Source organism: Oryctolagus cuniculus, chromosome 13 (assembly GCF_051225735.1).
Source record: "Oryctolagus cuniculus isolate XC-2025 breed Fujian yellow rabbit chromosome 13, ASM5122573v1, whole genome shotgun sequence".
NCBI classification, from domain to species: Eukaryota; Metazoa; Chordata; class Mammalia; order Lagomorpha; family Leporidae; genus Oryctolagus; species Oryctolagus cuniculus.
Window position 1 is genome coordinate 57173039 of NC_142879.1, and position 25700 is coordinate 57198738.

Sequence of the window (25700 nt, forward strand, 5' to 3'; positions counted from 1 at the left end):
GGGAAATAGTTGATCTTCGACTTATCTGACAATATTCGGTATCTCTTTTGTAAATGCCCTTTAAAACACCTTGGGGATATTTATTTACACTCTGTATCTAGTTGAGCTCACATACAATGAAGTGGAAAGACTCATCAACAAATAATTACACTAACAACATAAGCACTACATAGAGTTTTTGCAAATGGAAGACATAAAGAATGGGGTATTTCCAGCCTAAAAATCATTAAACTGACAGACAGCTTGACTAATATTAGTATGACTAATAGCAGCCCATATCTTCACAGCATCCCCTAACACTCAGATCATTTCATTTGATTTGAACTGTGATAACTATGTATTGATGGGCAGCATCTCCAATTTTGGTGGCAGAAAAAAGTGTAACTAATTTTGTTTTATCCTGAAGTTCCACCAAAACTGTACTAAAGATATATTTATTAAAGGAAGGCAGACAACAGAAAAAAAATAGAAGCTAGCTGTACCTGAATTAGTAGATGCTAAAATGGTGAATTCACAGCTGGCACCAGTGGGAAAACCAACAGACAATCCCGAAGGCCACAGAACTGGCAGCAGGTACCTGTAGCGCCTGAGACTACAGTGGGAAATGCCAGAAACAAGGAGCACTGGGCGGGTGCTACTGGTTAGCCAGTTATATCCTTCATCTGAAAGGGTCAACCATCAAGTTGACTTTTGGGAGAAATTAAAACTGAGTATTTCAGAGAGGCTCAGCAAGCACTGTTGCAGGACAAACTGAAAACACAAGGACAGCATGCAGTATTGCAGGTTGAATCCAGAAGCTTTCCTAACCCCGGACTGCCCTCTTCCCCAACCTGGAGTCCAGATCATTGCCAGATAGACTTTTACTTCCAATGCCACCCCAAGAAGTAAGATTAAAAGAGAAACATGCCAGTGTGGTTGCCAAACAAATAATGCACCAAGATAATACTGCAGTGAACTCTAACTCAAAAAGCCCTAAATAGTGCTCACAACTTCTTATCAGCTTTTAGTATTTTAAGCAAAAATTGATGGCTAAAGATCAAATTAATCCACAGGAAATTTCTACAAGGAAAGGTAGAGACCAAGAAGTGGAAAAGAATGAAATCCCTCCACCTCCTACAAAGTGTTGGCAATGGTTGCTGTCCCCACATTATTCTCTGCCCATTCCTTCTTAATCCCAACCCAAGTCAAGCTTCTGCCCTGTTTATTGAGTCATCAGTGATCTAAATGGGTTGAAATCCAAATGCATATTAATCAGTCCTTAGCAGCACTTGACACAGTTACAAATTCCTTCCTCCTGACACCCATGCTTAATTTGGATTCCAGGATATCACTGTCTCTTCTACTTCCTCCTGCTTATAATATTCCTGGTCTTTCAGTCTTCTTTTCTGGCTCCTTCTCTCCCCAATTACTATTCTTGGAGTCTCCTAGGGCTCTAGGGCTCTACCCTGGCACCTCTTCTTAACTGTATGTACATGCACAGTGTTGGTGGTCTCATTCAATCTCACGGTGGACCTGAAATATTTCATACTTTCATCTTCAGCCTCCAACCACCTTCCTGAACTCTCAACTCAAACAACCAGCTGCCTTTTCAGAATCTCAACCTGGACATTTAACAAATAAACTGGCTCTCCCATAATGGAGATTCCAACTGCAGATGCCCAGATGATCCTGAACTCCTTTCTCCAACTCATATTCATATCCAAAAAACCATGACTCCCATTCGCTCCACCTTCCAAATACATCTAGAACATGACTTCATTTCTCCCCGCTCCACCACCACTGCTCCCACTCTGTTAACCAATATTTGTGTTATGGACTGGATTACTGCAACATCCTCTGAATTAGAAAAAATAGCTCTCCAAACATCAAAACACAGGACACAGGACTAGCAATAGAGAAACTCAGTAGAAGCTTGAGAATGACTTCCTAAAAGTAAATAAAAATGAAAATAAAAATTTAAGAAAATTTGTCCAATTCAGAAAGGCCAACACCCAAATAATAGAAGTTGTAGGGGAAAATAAAATTTGACCAGCTCCTGAGGATAGATATCCATGAGTTCAGAAATAAAGATTACAGAATCATACATTCCCCTTACCATATTTCAGTCAGATATACAGCATTTTGTTCACACTCTAGTCTAGCCAGATGACTGAACTCTGGTGATCTCTCTGCTTACAGAACTCACTAATGACATTGCCTACTATGCAAAAAAAAAAAAAAAAGACTCTTAAGAACTTTCAGGGGGCCGGCGCTGTGGTGCAGTGGGTTAAAACCCTGGCCTGAAGCACCGGCATCCCATATGGGCACCGGTTCTAGTCCCAGCTGCTCCTCTTCCAATGCAGCTCTCTGCTGTGGCCTGGGAAAGCAGTAGAAGATGGCCCAAGTCCTTGGGCCCCTGCACCCATGTGGGAGACATGGAAGAGACTCCTGGCTCCTGGCTTCGGATTGGTGCAGCTCTGGCAATTGCAGCCATCTGGGGAGTGAACCAGTGTATGGTTCTGTCTCTACGTCTCTCTGTAACCCTTAAATAAATAAAATAAATATTAAAAAAAAGAACTTTCAGAAGATCAGACATTTAATCTGGTGGTTGAGACACCTGTGACCCACCTTAGAGTACCTGGGTTCAACACTTAGTTCTGGCCTGAACTCCAGCTTCTTGCCATGTGTAACCTGAAAAGTGATGGCTCCAGGAGTTGTGTCCTTGTAACCCACATGGGAAACCTGGATTGAGTCCCTAGCTCCTAGCATAGTTCCTGGCTCAGACCAGGCTGGCTGTCCTAGGCATTTGGTGGAATGAACCAGCAAAAGGGGATATGCTTGCTCTCTCCCAGGTGCTTTCACTCGCTCACTATTTCATCTCTCTCTTCACCCCACCCTGCCTCTCTCTCTACTTTTCAAATAAATAAGATACAAAATATCTCAGAGACTCTGAAGCTAGAAGCCAGATCATAATATAGCAATGGTTTTTAGCTTATCATCTCTTACAAGTAAACCTTTATCTGATAACAGAATATTTCCGACTTCTAAACCAGCTAAGTTTGTGCTCAGCTCTAGGTTTTCAAAACAAAACAATACTCCCCGGCGCTACGGCTCACTAGGTTAATCCTCCACCTGCGGCGCTGGTACTCCGGGTTCTAGACCCGGTTGGGGTGCCGGATTCTGTCCCGGTTGCTCCTCTTTCAGTCCATTTCTCTGCTGTGGCCTGGATAGGCAATGGAGGATGGCCCAAGTGCTTGGGCCCTGCACCCTCATGGGAGACCAGAAAGAAGCACCTGGCTCCTGGCTTCGGATCAGCGCAGCATGCCAGCCATAGCAGCCATTTTGGGGATGAACCCATGGAAGGAAGACCTTTCTTTCTGTCTCTCTCTGTCTAACTCTGTCAAAACAAAAACAACAACAACAAAAATACAGTATTGAGGCAAATTTACACAGGTGGGTGAGGTGAGGAGTGATTTTTTTTTTTTTTTTGACAGGCAGAGTGGACAGTGGGACAGTGAGAGAGAGAGACAGAGAGAAAGGTCTTCCTTTGCCATTGGTTCACCCTCCAATGGCCACCACAGCCAGCGCGCTGTGGCCGGTGCACCACGCTGATCCGATGGCAGGAGCCAGGTGCTTCTCCTGATCTCCCATGGGGTGCAGGGCCCAAGGACTTGGGCCATCCTCCACTGCACTCCCTGGCCACAGCAGAGAGCTGGCCTGGAAGAGGGGCAACCAGGACAGAATCTGGCGCCCCGACCAGGACTAGAACCCGGTGTGCCCGCACCGCAAGGCGGAGGATTAGCCTAGTGAGCCGTGGCGCTGGCGTGAGGAGTGATTAACACAAACTAAAGAGAGAAGCAGAAGGCAGAGGAATTTTAAAAGGATTTCATCTGTCTTCTGAAGAATTTAAAGGGAAATAAGGACTGAATTCCAATATCTTTGAATTTATTAGGAAGCAAAATGAATTAAGCAAGGTCTAGATGGGGGGAGGTATCACTCATTAATGTTTGTGTATAATTCAATCCTCCCTCCCTCTGTCTCCTCTTTCTCCCTCTCTCTCTCTCTCACATGCACACACACTCTCACTCTTTCAAATAAAATTGAAAACTATTTTTAAAAATTTACATAGTAACATGCACTTCAATCCTCCTTCCCTCTGTCTCCTCTCTCTCTCTCTCTCTCTCTCTCACTCATGCACACACACTCTCACTCTCTGCCTTTCAAATAAAATTGAAAATAATTTTTAAAAATTTACATAGTGACATACATTTTATCATCGTTCTTTCCATTCAAACCTCCAGCTTATACATTTACATGTGGGCTGAGAAGTTTCAATTTACTAAAATAACAGTTCAAATGTTGTGGCTTTCCTCCAAATTACTTGAAACTTAAATCTTGTGTTTTGGATTCAGACAGATTTAAATTAAAATCATTCATTTTGCTTAACAAGCCATCAGTGTCTTGGAGGAGATCTGTTAAATTTCATAAGCCTTACTTTATTTATATAAGAAATGGGTACATTAATGGTAATGTTACCATTTTTCTTAAATTATTGTAAAGATTATTAGTAATTCCTCTTTTGTGTAGAACCAGTTCTTGCCATAGCATACACTCAAAAAAATGGGAAGTTTTTAGTTCTTTCTAAATATATAAATATCACATATGAGAGTACTTTAAAAATTTTATGGAAAGGGGAAATAAAAGTTCATTTTTATGCAAATATAATTTGAAATCTACATAGTTCTTCATAATATTAATTTTCCATGAACTTTGGTAGATTCCTATAAACACAAAGCATCTCTTTATAAATATACTTGCTTTTGCAAAATAAAATATAAATTAGAAAATAAGAGTGTATATTTTGGATTATTTTCAGAGCCTCGCTATAAAAAAACAGCAGCATATTAGAACCACATATCTATGGTAGGGCTAATTCCTTGCTGTCTAAGAGGCTGAACGAATGTATGTGAAGATCTGCTTAAAGAACCATGGAAAAGCGAGCTATTTGCAAGTCAGCAGGCAGTGTATAAATGGTTCTGTAGTAATAGATGCACAAATGTCAGTAAAACCTGAGAGATATTTCTCCAAATAATTATGGTATACTGACTTGTCCTTTCCCAATATAAATACAAATTTGCTAATTAACAGGTATGACACTGAAAAGGAACCATTTAGCTGTAAGACAAAAACATTAATTTTAGAAACTTGCTTTTAAATATCAGAAATTGATACAATAAATACAAAACATCCACAAGGAAAACAAAACATCTTCTTGAAAACATCACTCATTCATTAATTGAGCAAATATTAGTGCAGCTCTAATGCTGACCCAGTTACCTCACTCAGCCCTACAGATACACTAGTAAACCCGATAGACAAGTCTCCTCTCTTGTAGGGTTTACACCTTAGTAGCACATAGTTAAAATACTGCATGACCTAGAAAAAAATAAGATTGCATTTTTTGACAGGCAGAGTTAGACAGTGAGAGAGAGAGACAGAGAGAAAGGTCTTCCTTCCATTGGTTCACTCCCCAAATGGCTGCATTTTTACAGTATTATATAATTGAGAAATCAAATTCATTTATTCTATCATGTTTTTTCACGCAGTTGAATATTGTGGGGCTTTGTTGTAAGATACAGACAATAAAAGTCCATAGTTATATAGATTTTCTACTTAGGCTACACAAAGAAAGCCTTTTCCTGTTGGAAAAAAAGAAATCTGACACACAATCCTATACTGACTGGTACATCTCAAGCATACTTGCTTATACAAGGTTAACAACATAAGTTACTGATTAAGTCAGTAGGCTTCATACACCTATGGGCCATGTTTATCAGAGCTGTACAAGTTAAATTGTTAGAGAACAAATGCATTTTGTTTGAGTCAGTATGTCGCCTTCTTGTCTAGGCAGGGAGGAAAAAAAAGAATACCAAAACTGTAATCCTTCTGGAATAAAATCTTTAAACGCAAACATGATTGCCATTGTAGACTGTTTAATCTAGCGATATTGTATTTCATTTCTGTTTTTGGAGAGGTTTGTTGATTTGACCAAACTGGGTACAACTCAGGGCTTATCTCAAATGTTTAGATAAGATTTATTTGACTTTGGCAGGTGACAAAATCTAGGGTGTGGAATAAGAGAAATAGAAAAAAAAAAAAAAAAGAAAAAGACTGGCATATTCCCAGATAGTGTTTATTTTAAGCATAGTATATAGATGAGCAAATAGTTTCAAACAACACACTGTACTTTGTGTAAAACATCCACTGTCTGTTGAATGTTTTCTGTAAACCAGCACTGCAAAATGTCCTTTATTGGACATAACGGGCTTCACCTACTTGCTTAGGTAAACATTTACACTCTTGTAAAAGAGAGCTCAGAGAGTTCCCCTGGAAATAGGACCCTAACTCTGGGATCACATTTTGCCACTGTTTTGTAACACATGCTCTAAAAAGGAGAACACTACTAAGATTTATTTTGAATGTAAGCCTATATATTGCTCCATAGCACAGTCTATCAGAAATCTAAAATCTCGTATGCCAAAATAACTATCACACTTACAATAATCATACTTTTTAGTGGAATTCTGTGCAAATGTGTCTGACTCTGAGACAAACTCAGAATAAGTTTGAATTTTTGCACACAATTTTAAAGAAAAAAAATCCTCTGTAACATAATTTACCTGAATTTTCACTTAAAGAATCAGCTTCTTTGGTGTATGTTAGCACTTTTCTATTGGCAGATATAATGAAGGAGGAGAATAAACTAAAGGGTTTAGTTTCCAAAAAGTAAAAAGTCATGAAAAAATTAAGAGAATGGTTATAATATACATGACTGAGAAGATGAAAGCCTATGTACCAAAATTGTACATGTATGGGAATACTTTTCACTGTACTACAGAGTGACCTGAACTAACTTGTGCCTCATGATGACTTTCCAAAATATTTAAAAGTATGAAAAACCTGATGGCCATATATTTCATGAACCCCTTGAAATAGTTTCATATTTACTTAAATCAACATGCAGCTAACACATGCAAAGATACATGCTTGTTTGTGTATATCCAGTCATGTTTGGCATTTGTTCAGTTAATGAAGGGTTTTTGTTTCATGTTTTTCTTTTGATGCATTTTTTACAATGCTTTCCTTTGGGTGAGTAAAAATTAGTTGAATATTTCATTGCATAAGGGAATGGTGAATCATTTAAATAAGGGAAGTTGTTTCAAATACTAGGATTTCTTTGATGTACTCTTAGGTACTAGAAAGTTGATAACAGGTAAAATGGAAACTTTCAAATATAAGCTGCAACTGTCTCTGCTTTAATTCCTCCACTCACGTTTGTGAACCTTAAAACCTGTGGGAACAGATGATGGTAGAATGGAAGTCAACAGCTGGAAGAATCTCCCCTCTTGTCTCTACTGCCCCGGCTTCAGATTTCTCACTTTCCTGAGTTCAGCAAATACTCACCATCACCCTCTGCTCAGTGTGATGTCTTGGCAAAGTAGACATCAACAAATCAGCTTTTCCTCTCACAACCCCCTTTCCTCCTAAATTATTTTAAATACCAATGACTTTCAGTATTTTTACAACTGCAACATTCCAGAGATTTTGATTTAATTGAGCAAATTAAATTAACTCATGGCTTTTAAGGAATTCTTTTTAACTAAAGAAAATTATTTTTAATGGAATAGCTTCTTGGCATGCCTTGATCCATGGCAATATGTACAAATGGTGAAAAAACAGAATGGGTATCACTGTTCAGAAAAGCTTGAGATGGAAGCCATAGGTTGGAAGAGAGCTTTAACCTACCTCAGCCACCATGAACTCTCAGTAGAGATCTGCCCCAAATGTAAAGAACTAGTTCCCAGTCTCTTCCCCTCCCTTGTCTTCTAAATGTCTTCAAAATAACAATTGAAGCTCATGTTGCTCTATGAACAGTACACTTTTCTTCCAAATACCATCCAAAGAACTCAACTAAAATTTAGGAACTTTCTCCATAGTCCCAAAGTTATTGTCATTGATCAAGAACCTTTTTCTACCATCACAAAAATCTGCCAACATCTTTTCCTTGACTAAACCTATATATAAGTAGTTCCATGAAAATCAAGCCATTAGATAGCAATGTAGATTTCAAATTTAATAATCCTCAAACAAAAATATTCTTTTGTATTTCTCATTTTCAAAATGTACAAACTGAATATGACTCTGTGGACAAATGGTTGCTAGTGGCTATGATAGTTTGTCAAAGCAAGTGCAAATTTAATCCCTGCTGGCCGGCGTCGTGGCTCACTAGGCTAATCCTCTGCCTTGCGGCGCCGGCACACCGGGTTCTAGTCCCAGTCGGGGCACTGGATTCTGTCCCGGTAGCCCCTCTTCCAGGCCAGCTCTCTGCTGTGGCCAGGGAGTGCAGTGGAGGATGGCCCAAGTCCTTGGGCCCTGCACCCCGTGGGAGACCAGGATAAGTACCTGGCTCCTGCCTTTGGATCAGCGAGGTGCGCCAGCCGCGGCGGCCATTGGAGGGCGAACCAACGGCAAAGGGAGGACCTTTCTCTCTGTCTCTCTCTCTCACTGTCCACTCTGCCTGTCAAAAAAAAAAAAAAAAATTAATCCCTGCTGAACCTATCATCCTCACTGTTCAAGAAGCAACAATTAGCTATTAATAAACTTTCTAGATAATGTCATACCTCCTACCATTCCCCTTTGATAGCTGAGGTGAGAGGAGTTTAGGAATATTTGTTCCCAACCTAGCAGCTTCCATAAAGGAAAACTCACCCTCTCTTGGAAAATTACCCTTTGGCACAAAATGAAAGAATTAAAAGCTAAGATTAAAAATTAACTCCCGAGACTTCACCATACTTCAACACTTTAAGCCTGTCACTAAGTATTCTGAAATTACTGTTAAGAATATCACAGGTGCTAGGACAGTGACGTCATCTCCTTGTGGTACCCAGGCCTTGAAATAGGTGCAGGACAAGATGTGAATATGGCACTCCAAGGATTTGTTCATGATAAGCACAATCGACCCTCCTTATCTGGCTCCAACTGCTCCACTGCAGTGAGGCAGCGAACCCCAAATATGCCTTATGTAGTGCTAAAGCAAACTTCAAAAAGTGAGGACTTAACAAACATTAACATATACGTATCATAATAGGAATTGGGGTTCAGGAGATCATTGATAAGTAAATTAGAATTACAGATATACAAACAACATCTCAAAAGGGTTAACTGTGCATATTTGGAATATTCTAAATATTTCAAGCATTTCAAAATACAGAAAAATCCAATAGGATTTAAATAAATACTTGGACTTCATTTTATTTTTTTAAGATTTATTTATTTATTTGAAAGTCAGAGTTACACAGAGAGAGAAGAGGCAGAGAAAGAGAGAGAGAGAGAGAGAGAGGTCTTCCATCTGATGGTTCACTCCCCAATTGGCCTCAACAGCCGGAGCTGTGCCAAACCGAAGCCAGGAGCCAGGAGTTTCCCCTGGGTCTCCCACACTGGTGAAGGGGCCCAAGGACCTGGCCCATCTTCCACTGCTTTCTCAGGCCATAGCAGAGATCTAGACTGGAAGAGGAGCAACCGGGACTTGAACCGGCGCCCATATGGGCAGGCCAGAGTGTTAACCCACTGCGCCACAGCGCCGGCCCCTGGACTTCATTGTAAAGAAATTCAATATTTTACATTTATTACTTATAAAATATCAAAATATTTCAAAAGCTCTGACTCCTGTGAATAAGGTAATCTTAGGAGACTCACGTATGTAAAGCTAAGCAAGATATAATCTTGAGGAGCTACGTCCTCTCCCTCCATTTTTGTCTAGAAAATATAATAAAATTACATTCAAATAAAGTATCCCAGAAACATGCGAGTTAACAGTTCTAAAAAAATATTTAGTTTTAAAAGAATTTCAGTTAACTGCTCTAAAAACGTACTTTCCCTGGTGAACTATTATCAAGTTTAGTGAGGAAAGAGGAAGTCTTGACTATTCTGTCCCCTTTCAAGACAGAGCCAATAGAAGCACACAAAATGCTCAATATAGAAAACACCACGAGGCTGGCACTGGGGTGCAGCAAGCTAAGCTGCTGTCTGCAGCACCGGCATCCCATATGGGTGCCCACTCTAGTCCCAGCTGCTCCATTTCCCATCCAGCTCCCTGCTAATGTGACTGGAAAGCAGTAGAGGGTGGTCCAAGTGCTTGGACCCCTGCACCCATGTGGGAGACCTGGATGAAGCTCCTGGCCCAGCCCTGGTCATGGTAGACATCTGGGGAGTGAACCAGAAGATGGAAGATCTCTTTTCTCTCCGTCTCTCCCTTGTTTGCTGTAACTGACTTTCAATTAAAATCAGTACATCTTTAAAAAAAAAAAAAAAAAAAAAAAAAAAGGAAAGCTCTTTCTTGGCCCTCCTGTTTCTACTTGATCTAATCTCTAACCCACTGTGAATAATCTATAAGCATCTCCTGAGAATGTTGTGACATCTTACATGTTTGCAGGAAACTAAGCAGCCCTGTTGAGCCTGTGCCCTGAAGCCCATGATGGCAAATGGGGTTTCATTTGGAAAATAATTGAAACCATCGCAGCATGCCCCAGCAAACCACTAGGGCTTCTACTAACAATGTTAATTATACATTTTCCTTCTGCTCAGGTGAAACCAATGGGTCAGTCACCTGATGGCCTCCTGACTGATTCACCTGAATTGATTATCCACTATGCAACTCCCCCCACCAAGGTAGAGTCAAAGATTTCTCTGGTCAATCTCACCAGGACAAATGATCCATTGATCTTCCACCTCCCTTACCTCCAAACACACATTCTTAATCATACATCATTATTTATCCCCCCCCTTATATACACTCTTTAATTCCTCTATGCCTTCCTCAAGGTATCATATTCAATTGAAAAACCTCAACCTTTGTTAAAACCATGTCTTCATCTACTTTATGTCTGCATCACACACAGCTGAGGGAAATCCAAACTATCCTTAGAGTCATGGTCGCCAACCTCATGTAGGCCCTTCGTGGCTGCCCAGGAATCATACTATGCAGCCCTAGCCAGTCACTCTGCCTGCATGCTAAAGAAATCTCTTTCCTCCAATATTCCTACCATACTTAGCTGATTCTCAATTCACGTCCTTATTTCTTTTTTTTAGAGATTTATTTATTTGAAAAAATTATTTACTTGAAAGAGTTACACAGAGAGGGAAGGAGAGGCAGAGGCAGAGAGGGGGAGGGGGAGAGGGAGAGAGGGAGAGAGGGGGAGAGGGGGAGAGAGAGGGAGAGAGAGAGGGGGAGAGGGGGAGAGAGAGAGGGGGAGAGGGGGAGAGACGTTGGTCTTCCATCCGCTGATTCACTCCCCAAATGGCTACAACAGCCAGAGCTGCGCTAATCTGAAGCCAGGAGCCAGGAGATTCCTCTGCATCTTCCTTGCAGGTGCAGGGGCCCAAGGACTTGGGCCATCTTCTACTGCTTTCCCAGGCCATAGCAGAGAGCTGGATTGGAAGAGGAGCCGCCAGGACTAGAATCGGAGCCCATATGGGATGCTGGCACTGCAGGCAGCAGCGTTACCCACTATGCCACAATGCCAGCCCCTCATGTCCTTATTTCTTAATTCACTGAACAAACAACTGAAAGAGGACTCCCAGAAGCCCTCATCACCACTTCCGCCAATGTTACTGCTCATTGCCTCTGTGGTACATATGAGCATTCTGTGTCCCTGTGGACAAACTCTCAGTGCCCCATCGAAGGACAATCCATCCACTTGGCACTAGTTCCCTCCTCTCCCCTCCCCCTTCTTTGGGGAATCACTTAACAATGACCCCTCTCCTACATACTAGATTCTTCCCTTTTTACATGATCATTCCCCTGACTAACACACATTCCATTTTTTCTCTCTGCTTGATAATGCCCTTTCTTAATTTTTTTTTTTTTTTGAAAGGCAAGGTGACCGGGTGCAGGGGGCAGAGAGAGACAGAGAGGGGCAGACAGAGAGATCAAGATCTTTCATCCACTGATTCAGTCCCCAAATGGCCACAACCATCTGGGTTGAGCCAGGCTGAAGCTAGGAATCAGAAATTCGATCTGGGTCTCCCACATGGATGGAAGGAACTTAAGTACTTGGAGCATCATCTGTGGCTTCCAGTGCAGTAGCAGGGAGCTGGGTTGGAAGCCAAGTAGCTGAGAATAAAACATGAACTCCAGTATGGAAGGAAGGTAACCCAAGCAGCAGTATAACCTACTGTATCACAAAACCTGCTGTAAGAATGCCATTTCTTGACTCCCAGTTCTATGTTAATTATTGATATTATATTGGAAGCTGTAATTATTTACTTCAGCATGTTTCAATGTATTCCTTGGTTTTCCAAATGAGACCCCATTTGCCAGGGCACAGGCTGTACTAGGTTGCTTGGTTTCCAGCAAACATGTAAGATTTCACATCCGCAGGATAATACGCTGCATAAATCTATATGTTGCTGCTTACAAAGTATTCTCAAGGAGTTAGAGATTAGATCAAGTAGAAAGTGGGGGGTAAAGCCAGTGCTGTTGTGCAGCAGGTTAAGCTGCAGTCTGCAGTGCAGACAAACCATATGGGCGCCGGTTCGAGTCCTGTCTGCTCTGCTTCAGATCCAGTCCCCTGCTAATGCACCAGAAAAAGCAGCATAAAATGTCCCAAGTCCTTGTGTCCCTCTACCCACGTGGAAGACCTGGATGAAACTCCTGGCTCCTGGATTCAGCCTGGCCCAGCCCCGGGCATTGTGGCCATCTGTGGAGTGAACCAGCAGATGGAAACTCTCTCTCCCTCTCCCTCCCTCTCTCCCTGACAAATAAAATAAATAAACATTTAAAAAAATAAAAGAAAGTGGAGGGCAAAGAGAGACATTTTCTGTAACAAGTATTTTGTGTGTTTTTAGTGGCTCTGTCTCAGAAGGGAGCAGAATACTCAAGATTTCCTCATTTGCTCATTAAACTTGGTAATAGCTCACCAGGAAAAGCAACTTTCTTGATGTCAAAATCCTTAAAAAGTCAACAAGACCCAACATGATCTGCCTCCACTTCCATTATTTACCCAACAGCACATCTCCCACTTCCCTTCCCCATGAGTACTCTCTCCAGGCACACTTGGCAATCTGTTGGCTCTTTCATGTGCCTGGACATCACTGCCTCAGGACCCTTGCACCTGCCTGGTCCTTACCTGAGCATGCTATTCCCTCATAATTCCAGGGTTTCTTTTCTCAAACTCTTCAGGTGCTACCCTCTCCTTGGGCTTTCCCTGACTCCCGCCTCACCTCACTGTGTGCTCTCTATTCACACTCCCTTCTTCTGTTAATTTCCCCCATGGTATTTATGACCATTTCACATACCACACATTTTTAAGTTATTTTCTCCCCTACTGGAATGTAAGCTTCATAAGACTCACATTTTTGTCTCTTTGTTTTCATTTCAGTATCCCAGTGCCAGGAATAGAGCTTAGTGCAAAGTAGGCACACAATAAATATTTGAGTGAATGAATGACAAAATACTGGAAGAAATAAAGGAAGGAAATAAGGCAAACAAGGAGTATTGGGGCCGGTGCCGTGGCTCACTTGGTTAATCCTCTGCCTGCGGCACCTGCATCCCATATGGGCACCAGGTTCTAGTCCCGGTTGCTCATCTTCCAGTCCAGCTCTCTGCTGTGGCCCGGGAGGGCAGTGGAGGATGGCCCAAGTGCTTGGGCCCCTGCACCTGCATGGGAGACAGGGAAGAGGCACCTGGCTCCTGACTTCAGATCGGTGCAGTGCCGGCCATAGCGGCCATTTAGGGGGTGAACTAATGGAAGGAAGATCTTCTCTCTCTCTCTCTCTCTCTCTCTCTCTCTCTCTCTCTCTCTGTCTATAGCTCTACCTGTCAAATAAATTTTTTAAAAAAAGGAGTATCTTACGTGGTGTCAGTGTCAGTCCTGACTTCTTTCTTTCTGGTAAGAACAGGAACTAGTGATTACAACAGCAAAGGCAGTCACTCTTACACACCTTAGCATCCAAGTGAAAATATTTAACAAGGGAATCATGGTCTTCAATGCACTCCCCTTATAATTGTTATGGATACAGCCACTCTCCACTGCATGTTTTTCTCTGATGTTCCTTGAACATCACCTGAGCTACAGAACTCAGAATGAAGATATGGCAGATAATGGTAACAGAAGAAATTTTAAAGCAAATCCTCCAAGATACACATTTAGTGATGTACTTGTAGCCTACATAGGAGCTTTTCTCCGTGAGTCTCTGACCCTTCTCCTCTCTCTCTCTCTCTCTCATACACACAAACACACACACACGGACATGAATATGAACCTTGCTTTGTGATATAGCATCAAAGTGCTAAATATTACATCTACAGCCTATAAGACAGTAGACTGGTTTTACAACTGAGAACCACAGAGGGAGTCGGGTAGGTCTCACACAGCTTCTCCAGCTCAGCTCACTGATTCAATCACTGATGTGGCATGTTCTCAAGAAGCACAGCTGAGGCTCAGAACAGACCTGGATCCAGACCACCTGTGTTTAAATCACAACTTCACATGCTGATTAAGGATCTTTTGTTACTCCAGGCCTGTTTTTCCATCTTTTAGATGGAGATAATAACACCTACCTCAGAGAGTGGAGGTGGGCCTACACATAAGAATGATTATATTAGCTATCTTTGACACTAAATGTGTATCTTTAAGTTTGGCACCATAAAACATAGCAGTAACAGGAACTTTGCAAAATAATCTATTTTAGTAGTTCAGTTCCGGAATTCTCTTTACAACAAGAAAAATGCCATAAGGACACGATATTGCCATTAACATTAGTAGACAAAACTTTGCTTGAATTACACCATTTCCTCATATGAACCTGCTAGCATCCTGCAGTGGCTAAAACACAAGAAATAAATCATTCCTTTACAATCTAAAATGGAAGTGACAAACTTCAAATAATGAACTGGAAATTGTGGAGTATTTTTTTCTAACTGTAAGTCTTTCTGTATAATTTATTCTCTTAATCATGTGCATATGATTTTATTGAAATAGTTTAGTAATTTTAAAATGTATTCAGTGGTATCTGGCTGAAAGTGTTATTTGATGTACTCATGTTTACTGCAAAAAGAAGGTTTGAGATAATCATCAGCATGAAATGTCATTACTGCAGTCATGCCAAAATATAACACCCCAGTCATAATTTTGCTTTTTAGCCACTGCATTTGATGTCTCGGGCCAATGAGCTTAAGGGAATAATTAATTATATTTCTAGAGTGTGCCTTGCAAGAATTGGACATGTGTGGTTCTCCTCACCTCCAATACTCACATTCTCCGTCTCATCTGAGTGGAGAAGAAGGTCAGAAAGCATCCTGAGTAGCCATGTCGGGATGCTTGAGGAACACTTGTCAAAACACGCAGAACTTTAAAGAACCCGACTTCAAAATAGGAAAATTACTCTGCTTGTCATAGGAGCTTTTCTTACCTTGAAAATAACAATTGAATTGCAGTCCTCTTAAGGATTATGCAAAAAGAATATTTTGGCAAAAACCACATCTTTGGCACATAGTGACTCAAGGGCCAAAGCTGATATAATTAATTATGGGCTCACACTGAGGGCTTTAAGCTGTACTGCCACCCCTGCCCTGTGTGATCCTGGGCAGTTCCACCAACAATCACTCAGTGACTGCAAACAACAGATAAAGCACTATAAGGGGAAATGTCCTGAGCTACAGGGGGCTCTGTCTCTAGGTTCACAAAGCTTCCCTTCCATTGGGAGCACCAATGATGCAACGAAAATAAACACAGAAATGCAAGGCCCATAATTCAGACAGCAAAGGCAATGAAGGAAAAGAATAAACATATTCCAAGCTCACAACTTCAGTACAACCCCAAGTGCTTTGTTCTTTCTCCCCATAAAATATAATCCAAAAGTCCAGCTCTGGAATGATGTCATAAAAATATAAGGTACATTTAGCTGGGTTGGTTTTTTTTTTTTTTTTTTTGTTTTTGTTTTTGTTTTTGCTGCGCGTTTAATGATATGGCTGATAATTCATTTACCTTGATTTAATAATCTATGTGTGACTTAAAATGATGTATGAAGCCTTTGTATATTAAAAGAACTCTGGGTAATGAACTTATATTTCAAATTAAAACATACCCTGATATTAAATTTCTGAAAGTAGGTTTTAATGAAGGAGTACTATCTCACATGTACTTCTCTACTACAAGGCTACAATTGATGAAAAGGTTACCTGGACTCACTGCAGCCCACTTTCTTCTCAAATTTCTAATTCTAAGTGACTACGTTTCAATGAAAACCATTCACTAAACCTCCCAATGGCATTTACTACATTTTTAATGCCTCAATAAATATAATAAACAGATCTTAAAATTCTATATCCCATGTGAGAAAAACACTTAAAATAAAGGTTAAAACAAGGAGAGGGAGCAAAAAGCCATTTCTAAGTGAGTCTTGTAAACTTGAATTTCATAAAGAAACCAGACACTGGAAAACCTAGTGGGAAAAGACAACATTGCCTACACTGAGCCCATTTTTTTAGAATATTATAAAAATAAACAAATGATTATGAATAAACTTTCTTATGGTAATTAATAGGCAAGTGAAAAAGCTTGCTTGCGTCTCCAAGAATGAAACCAGAGACTCTAGGGAAAAGACCTGGACTTTGTAATTGACAACTTGTTTAGTAGAAAGTTTCATATGTAAAACATTATTCAGTGGCAGCATAGCAGGGTAAGAGAACTGCTAGATTCAAAGGTTATCCAAATACATGCAAAAAGAGTCACAATAAAACAATCCTTGGAAGAGCTTAAGATTCAGGAAGGGCATATCTGGAGTTTTAAAAAAAATATGTATATTCTTATAGATAAAAAAGACTTTTAATTATTAGAAAAGAGAAAACATCAAGCAAAGAAATAGAAGCATCTGTCTCTGTGTCTACTTAGATTCTACTCACATACCAAGATTCATTTCTCAAAAAGCCAATTTCCACCCCTACCTTCATAAGACACAGTGAGCCAAAGGCCTTGAATGTGGAATGTGGCTGACTCACACAGCACAGAGACAACACTCAAGAAACCTCATAATTACGGGAGATTTTAACTTTTCACTTTCCAAAACAAACTGCTCTCCTTACAGATAAAATGTAGCCCAAAGATGTAAGCATGCTCAACATTTTAGAGCTGCTAATACAAGTAATTTCATATTCTTCCCCATTCAGAAAACAGGAGCTGTCGCAGCCTAGACCTAACCTGACCATTTCAGTAATACCGGCTGAAAATCCTAACTACAGAATTCAGGTATGCCCTCCTGGAACTGAAACTACCATTTCTTTTCCTCTATTCCCTCTGCTAAACTCCATCAGAAAGACGCCTCCGGCATTCTACTCCCTCCTTTGTCTCATGGCAAATGCCTGTAGTAAAAGAAATGAAAGAAGAATAAAATCTTTAAGTTCCCCACTGGTTATCCAAACTCTATGTCCCACATATACCTCCAAAGCCTACAGAAACACCTTATTTCCTAAAAATTGCAGGAAGAAATGAACAACCAATTCTGAGTGCTTAAAATGAGATATGTGAGTATATTGTGTGTTTATGGTAAAAACTCTTTTAACAGATCTTTGCGCCAAATAGGAAACTGAGGAATGGAGATAATGAACTTTGTCTGGGTTTGTAGCTAGCCAGTGGCAGGGCTGGAATTCAAGTTATCTTAAGCAGTTCAGGCTGCCAGAACAAAACACCACAAACTGGGTGACTTTCTCCCTGCCCTGTGCAGATGCTTGCTGTGTCCTCACTTGGCAGGGAGGGCTGTGGTCTCTCTTCTCAGAAGAACATTAATCCCATCAATCAGGAGGACCCGACCCTCAAGAACTCATGAAAACCTAACTAGTTCCCCAAATTCCTACCTCCAAATACCACTCCACTGCGGCTATGGCTTCCACATATGAATTAAGGGATGACACAAATGGTTCAGTGCATAACAAAATCAAGGCAGGTTGGCCCCAGAAACCTTTCTCTCACTCATTATCAGACTACACTCATGGTTTGATCAAGGAGGATCTTAGGAGAGTACAGATGCAAGGGAGACAGAAGAAATAAAGAACATGCTGAGAGGATAAGTAAAACATGAAAGCATTTTCTGTAACTCTCTGGATAATCACTAACCTACAAAAGAGACACAACACTCTTCAAATTCCATAAATCACACCCATTTCACAAGTAATCACAACTTGCTTTTGTTCACTGATTTAGCCCAGATTGCTTTTTTCTTTAATTATTTCTTTTTATTTTTTTTAAAAAAAAGATTTATTTATTTGCTTGAAAAGCAGAGAGATTGATCTTAGCAAGATCTTCCACCTGTTGGTTCACTCCCCAAATGACCACAACAATCAGAGCAGGGCAATGTTGTCTTCCATTTGGGTTGCAGGAGACCAAGGACTTGCACTAACTTCTGCTGCTTTCTGGGGCATATAAATGGGGAACTGGATCTGATGCAGAGCAGCTGGGACTTGAACTGATATTCTGATATAGGATGCTGGCTTCATGGGCTGTAGCTTAGCTCACTGGCACCACGACAACAGCCCCTCTCTAAGTATGTCATTTATCTTTACTTAGCTTAATGAAGAACAGCAATTTCATTAGTAATTTTCTTGAAAATATTAGTCCAATATTTAATTCATATGTCAAAAAAGTTCACAACTCCATTTCCCTAAAGAACAGAGTCAATAAGCAAACTGCGGAATCTGTATAAAGTGGCACAGAGCAATAAATGAAACTTGATAAATTTGTACGATCTATTTTTAATAACTCTAAAACACAAAACAATTGGTGACCAAAAGTCATTTTCCTTTTGTCAGTTTTGTTTTGGCATGTTTCATAGTCTCATCAAATAACATTTTCCCTCATAAACTCAACTGCTGCAGGGCAGACAGCACTGATTTAGGAGTCGAGGAAATGGTCTCATTGCTCATTCAGACTCTATTAAGGAAGAGTCCTAGCAGACTTAATCTATAAGGCTCAGTTCCTCCACTGTATGATGCAAATCAACTTCCTCCCTCTGGACCATTTTATATAACTACCAGCAACAAGGAGGAAAAAAAAAAATCAAACCAACAGTTAATTTTACCTCTTTGCGTACTAACAAAAAGATTTGATTATAAAAACTCTTAGAATATATTGAATAAATATATTTGATTAACCATAGCAATTCTACCTTAGGTGATTTCTTCCTAGACAATTATCAGGATAAGTTTTCTCAGCTTTGACCCTTTTGAGGGAGGTCAATGAGAAATCGAAAGAATGCAATATGAGCAAGGTTCCAATGAGTAATAATGATTAAGAAATTTCTCTTCTCTCTGCCTTTTGACAGTAGGTGTTGTTGAAGACTGCTTTGTCTGCTAGTGTGGAAAAGAACCTGCGCTCATTTTAGAGGCTGCACATTAAAGTGACGCTCAGTAGATACAGCAGTGACACCACAGATAGCAACTTACACACTAGAATTTCTCATTGAAACCTATAAGCACATTTATTGTCCTTGTAAAGAATCTTTAGCTACATTTTTCTAAAGTTTTTTGTGAAAACAATTATTAGGCTTAAAGAACAAATAAAAATAACCTGATCTTGTTGATTTTATCAGTGATATTTCTGATAGAATGTTCAACAAGTTATAATTAACATTTAATTTCAAGATTCATGATTTTCATGTCAGCTTTAAACAGGACAGAAATTTCAAGAAAGACATAATCTAGCCATATTGTCTACAGGCCCACAATTCCACAGTTAGCTACAGACAGGACAAACATAAAATACAGGGAGTAACCAGGGCCATTACTATCTTGGGCTGGGCATCCCTGCAGGAAACTTAATTCTATGGATGGGATCATTTGAAACATGTATCAAGTATCCTCTGTTACAATATCTAAAATCTGGCCGGCACCGTGGCTCACTAGGCTAATCCTCCACCTAGCAGTGCCAGCACACCGGGTTCTAGTCCCAGTCAGGGCGCCGGATTCTGTCCCGGTTGCCCCTCTTCCAGGCCAGCTCTCTGCTGTGGCCAGGGAGTGCAGTGGAGGATGGCCCAAGTACTTGGGCCCTGCACCCCATGGGAGACCAGGATAAGTACCTGGCTCCTGCCAACGGATCAGCGAGGTGCGCCGGCCGTGGCGGCCTTTGGAAGGTGAACCAACAGCAAAGGAAGACCTTTCTCTCTGTCTCTCTCTCTCACTGTCCACTCTGCATGTTAAAAAAAAAAAATCTAAAATCTACTTTAAAATCCATTTGAAGAGGAAATGCAATTGGATATATGAGTCAGCTAAAGCTTCAACAGGAATCTTCTGAAGAGTCCACCCCTTCAACACCACTGTAAACAAAAAACTGCACACAAGAGACAGCTCATGCAGGACACTCAACTATCTACCGAAATCAAACCGAGGTCTTGTTAGTATAGCATACTAATGTCTGCCATTGGATTTCTCCAGTAAAACTATTCAAGATGCGTGGATTAGCTAAAATCTCTCAGAGGTGTTCCACCACTATCCCTCTCTATAGACAAAGAATGAGAATCTACTGAAGGCTACAGTTTGGTGCTTCGGCTGCCTGAGAATTAAAACTTAAACAGGACTGGCTAAGTCCAATGGTTGAGTTAGACTTCGAGTTGCAACCTACAAAAGAAAAAGAGTTCTACCTCTGTGATGTGCTTGCTTCCATCAGAGCAAACTCTTCAGAAAAGATCATGGTGACAATCCACATAAGGACAGAGAGGTAGGTAACTCCAAGTGTATAAAGCAGGATTTCCAAATGATTTTGTTTTTGCTAGCCAACGAATATGTTTTTTTTTTAAAGATTTATTTATTTGAATGGCAGAGTTACAGAGAGGCAGAAGCGGAGAGAGAGATCTTCCATCTGCTGGTTCACTATCCAAATGGTTGCAGTGGCGGGAGCTGGGCTGATCTGAAGCCAGGAGCCAGGAGCTTTTTCTGGGTCTCCTACGTAGGTAGAGGGGTACAAGGACTTGGGCCATCTTCTACTGCTATCCAGGCCTCAGCAGAGAGCTGGATCAGAATTGGAGCAGCCAGAGTCTAACTGGCACCCAGATGGGATGCTGGCACTGCAGGTGGTGGCTTTACTCACTATGCCACAGCACTGATCCCATGAATATGTTTTATACATATCTTGTGTGAAGGAAGATTAGATATGAAAGTTGTTCCAGCTTGATCTGGCAGTAGGATGTCCATACTACTGATATTCATCCAAATTTCTACTTTACACTTGTTTTCCAAGCACTATTATTAATCGCACCCCTTCCTATGTTCTAAAAGTACCCCAGTTTGGATGTCAAAATATATGGATATTTTATGTAGAAATGAGATTGGGCTGAGAGTGGGGAGCTGAATATTATGGAATTTAAAATTCTTTTGAAGCCACAATTATCTACCAAAATGGACCTAAGACCTGTGACTATCACACTATTCCTGAAATGTGAACCAAATGTTGCTTTAAATTTCAGTCTATTTCACAAAACTAAGCTACCATTACTAAACTACTAGAGCTATGATATAACCTCATATTACCAGTTTGTGGGAACAATGAGCTACATTATTTGAATAAATCCTCCCACTAGGAACAACTGAAAATACTGAACAAAATATATTTCTAGGATATCATAAAGATAGCAAACCTAAGAAGATAGCAAGTAATTATGATACTAGGCAAAATGACAAGGGGCAGGTGTTTGGTATAGCAATTAAGACAAGTATCCCATATCAGATTGCACAGATTCAAATCCTGGCTCCACTCCTCATTCCACCCTCCTGCTAATGTACAACCTGGAAGGCAGAGGTGATGGATCAGGCAGTTATGTCCCTTCCACCCATGTGTATGTTCCAGACTGGGTTCCTGCCACTTGGCTTTGGCCTGGCCCAGCCTCAGCCATTGTGGGCATTTAAGGAATGAAGCAGTAAATGGGAGATTCTCTCTCTCTCTCTCTCTCTCTCTCTCTAATAAATAAAGAAAAATTTAAATGGAAGATGGAATACACAGCCGTGACCAGCTCACTAATGTTTTCTGCACTGAGCTTAAATGCCAGTCCCAGCAAATCTAAACTTTTCATTGTCAGCTTCACTGGGTCAAGGGCCAAATATCACAGCTGAGAGCCCACATAAGGTACAGGTTTTAGACCCTCCCCACATTAAACTGTGGCTCAAAGGGCCATATGCTCAGGCCAACCTGTACAATGGACCCCCCCAGGAGCTTAGATCCACAGTAACCCTCAGCTCTAACACACAAAAAGGGGTGAATTCCCTCTGGAAGGCACTTCATCCTAGTTTTTAAGGTATTATAAACCACAGGAGTTGGGTCGGTGCTGTGGCTCACTAGGCTAATCCTCTGCCTGCAGCGCCAGTACCCCAGGTTCTAGTCCCAGTTGGGGCGCCAGATTCTGTCCCGGTTGCTCCTCTTCCTGTCCAGCTCTCTGCTGTGGCCTGGGAAGGCAGTGGAGGATGGCCAAGGGCTTGGGCCCTGCACTCACACAGGGAGACTGGGAGGAAGCTCCTGGCTCCTGGTCTCAGATCAGCGCAGCGCGCTGGCCGTAGCAACCATTTGGGGAGTGAACCAATGGAAGGAAGACCTTTCTCTCTCTCTCTCTCTCTCACTGTCTAACTCTGTCTGTCCAAAAAAATAAAATAAAAAAATAAAAATAAACCACAGGAGTGAATTTTTCATGTGACAGTTTCACCATTCCAATAGAAAAAATTGTATTTATAAACATAAAAGGTCAGTATAGCAGTAACCATATAGATTCATTACTGCAGTCTGAGAGTTCAGGCCTTCATAATAACTTTTATACATTTGTACAGTTACTTACTGGGGCTGCCTTACTTGCGATTACTTCATCAATAAACCTAAAAACCTGCTCTCTTCTCTCCTTTCTGCATTTTGACTGTATGTCAAAATGCTGAGGACTCCACGTTTGCTATTTTAACAAAGAACCTATACCCACGTTAGTGGCTGAGCATGATGTAATACTCAGTAGATATGGCAGTAAAACAATAATTAGACTTCTGACACCTAAAATGCAAACTTGACATGCTCATTACTGGGCACTTTAAAATAGAACATTACAAAGTAAATTCGACTCTAGGCTTCTCCAGAGTTTTGACAGGAAGAAGAGAGAAAAGAATAGTTTCTGCTCTTTATTACAGTAGTACATATACTTTGTTGTAGAGATGCTTGCTGGAAAAGCACATTCTTGGAGGAGCAGCACATGTGAGTGAAAAGAACAGGATCGATCGACGAAGAGGCTTGGGTGCACTATCGGTATGTTCCATTAATGAGCTGCATGATGTGAGAAAGGAACTAAACCACTAGTAGGTCTTAGTTTGCTCTTCTATAAAATGACACTGGAGGTCTGGATAAATTCTGTGGTTGCTTCTATATCCACAATCAATGTTGTTTATGCTTCTGTGGATTTCTCAGGGGAGGCAAATTCTGAGAGAAAGAAGGCTTATTCTAGAGGCCACAAGTGATTTGCCCATGTAAATCGTGGTCCCAGATAATATACCAAGGCAGAACAGGACTTTACCCAAAAAAAAAAAGGCATAACTGCTTGCTTCCTTAGACTTTGAAGGCAACTTTTTTTTTTTTTTTGTAAGAAAATGGGTGTTCAGGGTTTCAGAGATTCAGGCAATCACTTCACATCCTAATAGGATAAAGTTTATGCATAATTCTGTATGACCCTTCAACTACTGACGTCCATGCCATGTTATTGTTAGCATTGCATGTTAAGCGAGCAAATTTTCAATGAACTCTCTCTGGCTTTACCACAGACACAGATGTCAGGCGGACTCCTTTGTTCATAAGGTTCTCATTATTAACTTAGCCTGAGTTGAATATTTGACTGAAGGAAAGGACCATATCATTATTTTCAGATTTCATTCTATGACTTAACTGGGCTACATTTGCCAGCTTTAGAAACACCAAGTACTTCTTGGCGCCAGCCTTGGCATTCTCTTCTATGACTATTGCCCAAATGTTTCAGCTTGAGGAAGTCTCCTCACCATCAAAACAATTTAATAAAAACTTACACTGTGATTAAGAGTTACTCATCAATTGACAGGGCATACCAAACTTGTGCTATTTATGAATTATGCCCCATGATATTTTAAGCCGAACAAATAGAATCCACATTCATAAAGGGGTAAGCTAGAAAGCCAGTTAAACATTTTCATGATTTATAAGGTCTGTGTTGTACTTGAAACCATATTTCTTTAATAGGTAAACTGGCATTCCATTGAATAATTCAATCTGCTTTAAATCTATTCTAAGGTCCTGGGCAGCTTAAGGGACATTCTGAGTATAAATTCAATTCCTCTGTTCACCTTTAGGCAGTATCTCTCAGCCTAAATGTGATAGAAGGATATAGCACAGAAATTGCTATTAACAATAAGGTAGACTTCAACTATTAAAATATTGACATGAAAATCATTTAGAAAATGTTAAAATCACTACATATAGAAATATTTTATGAGTCTCTTAAAGACTTCAGTTACAACAACAACATAAAAGAAATCACAAAAGGCCATGACATTGCTGTTTCCACGTGTCTAGACACGGTCAATAATATAAGTGGGCAAGAATAAATTGAAATTCTTTTTGTGGTTAGTAGAAAAAACAAGTTAATCCCCCTATATGCAGAAAAGCTCAGGGGTTTACACTGTAGTTGTATCCAAACTGCTGTATTAAGAGTGATCAGTTTTGTTACCTAAAATGCTATATATAACAATTTGCTTTAGTGACTCTGTCAGCATTTTACCATATCTTGGGTTGAGACTAAGAGATTATGTCCCATCTCCCATCTAACACCTTAAAGACATTCAAGATAAGAGGTACTTCAGGCTCTCTAATCATAAGAACATTCTGAAAGTAACAGCCGAAACACCCTCCCCATTGTGCTTCCTGTGTGCTCCCGTTGTGGAACAGCAGGTTACACCACTACCGGTGACGCCATTGTCCCTTATGGGTACCAGTTCGAGTCCTGGCTGCTACACTGCTAAGCCAGCTACCTGCTAATGTGACTGGGAAAGCAATGAAAGAGGGCCCAAGTACTTGGGCCCTTGAGGCGCATGTGGGAGACATGGATGAAGTTCCAGGCTCCTGGCTTTGGCCTGGCCTATCCCGGCCATCGCAACCATTTGGGGAGGATACTCAACAGATGAAAGATCTTTCTCTTTCTCCCTCTTCCTCTCCTTTTCCCTCTCCCTCTCCCTATATCTATAACTCTGCCTTTCAAACAAATAAATAGACCTAAAAGGAAAAAGAAATAAAGAAACATATATCCCTGTAATTTTCACATGGGTTGATAGAGAATTCCAGACTTACTTCCTCTTCTTCATTAAATTAGAGCAATAAACACTTGGGACTCAAGGCCCAATTAATTTTTCTCTCCTGCAGACTATTTTCTCCAAGAATTTTTTAATGACAGAGAAGTAATCTACTATCTGGTTCACACTAGTGTCTATCAGTAGCACTTTGAGCATGCCATCCAGAAGTCGATCCTTCAGATATGGTCTAAGTATTTACAGAGCACAGTGAACTAGTACTACTTATGAGGTAAAAATAATATTTTCAAAACAAGCTAAAAATATATGCAATGGACTAAATACTTCTGTCCTCCATAATTTCATATGTTGTAATCCTAACCCCCAAAGTGATGAGTTTCGG

The 25700-nt window shown here is 40.5% G+C and overlaps 1 protein-coding gene across 3 annotated transcripts in view; it reads right to left on the bottom strand.

Moving 5' to 3' along the window:
- The window catches only part of LOC100356313 (formin-2), a 358708-nt gene that overhangs the window by 176030 nt on the left and 156978 nt on the right, over window positions 1-25700 (bottom strand). The gene's annotated exons all lie outside the window — the stretch shown is intronic.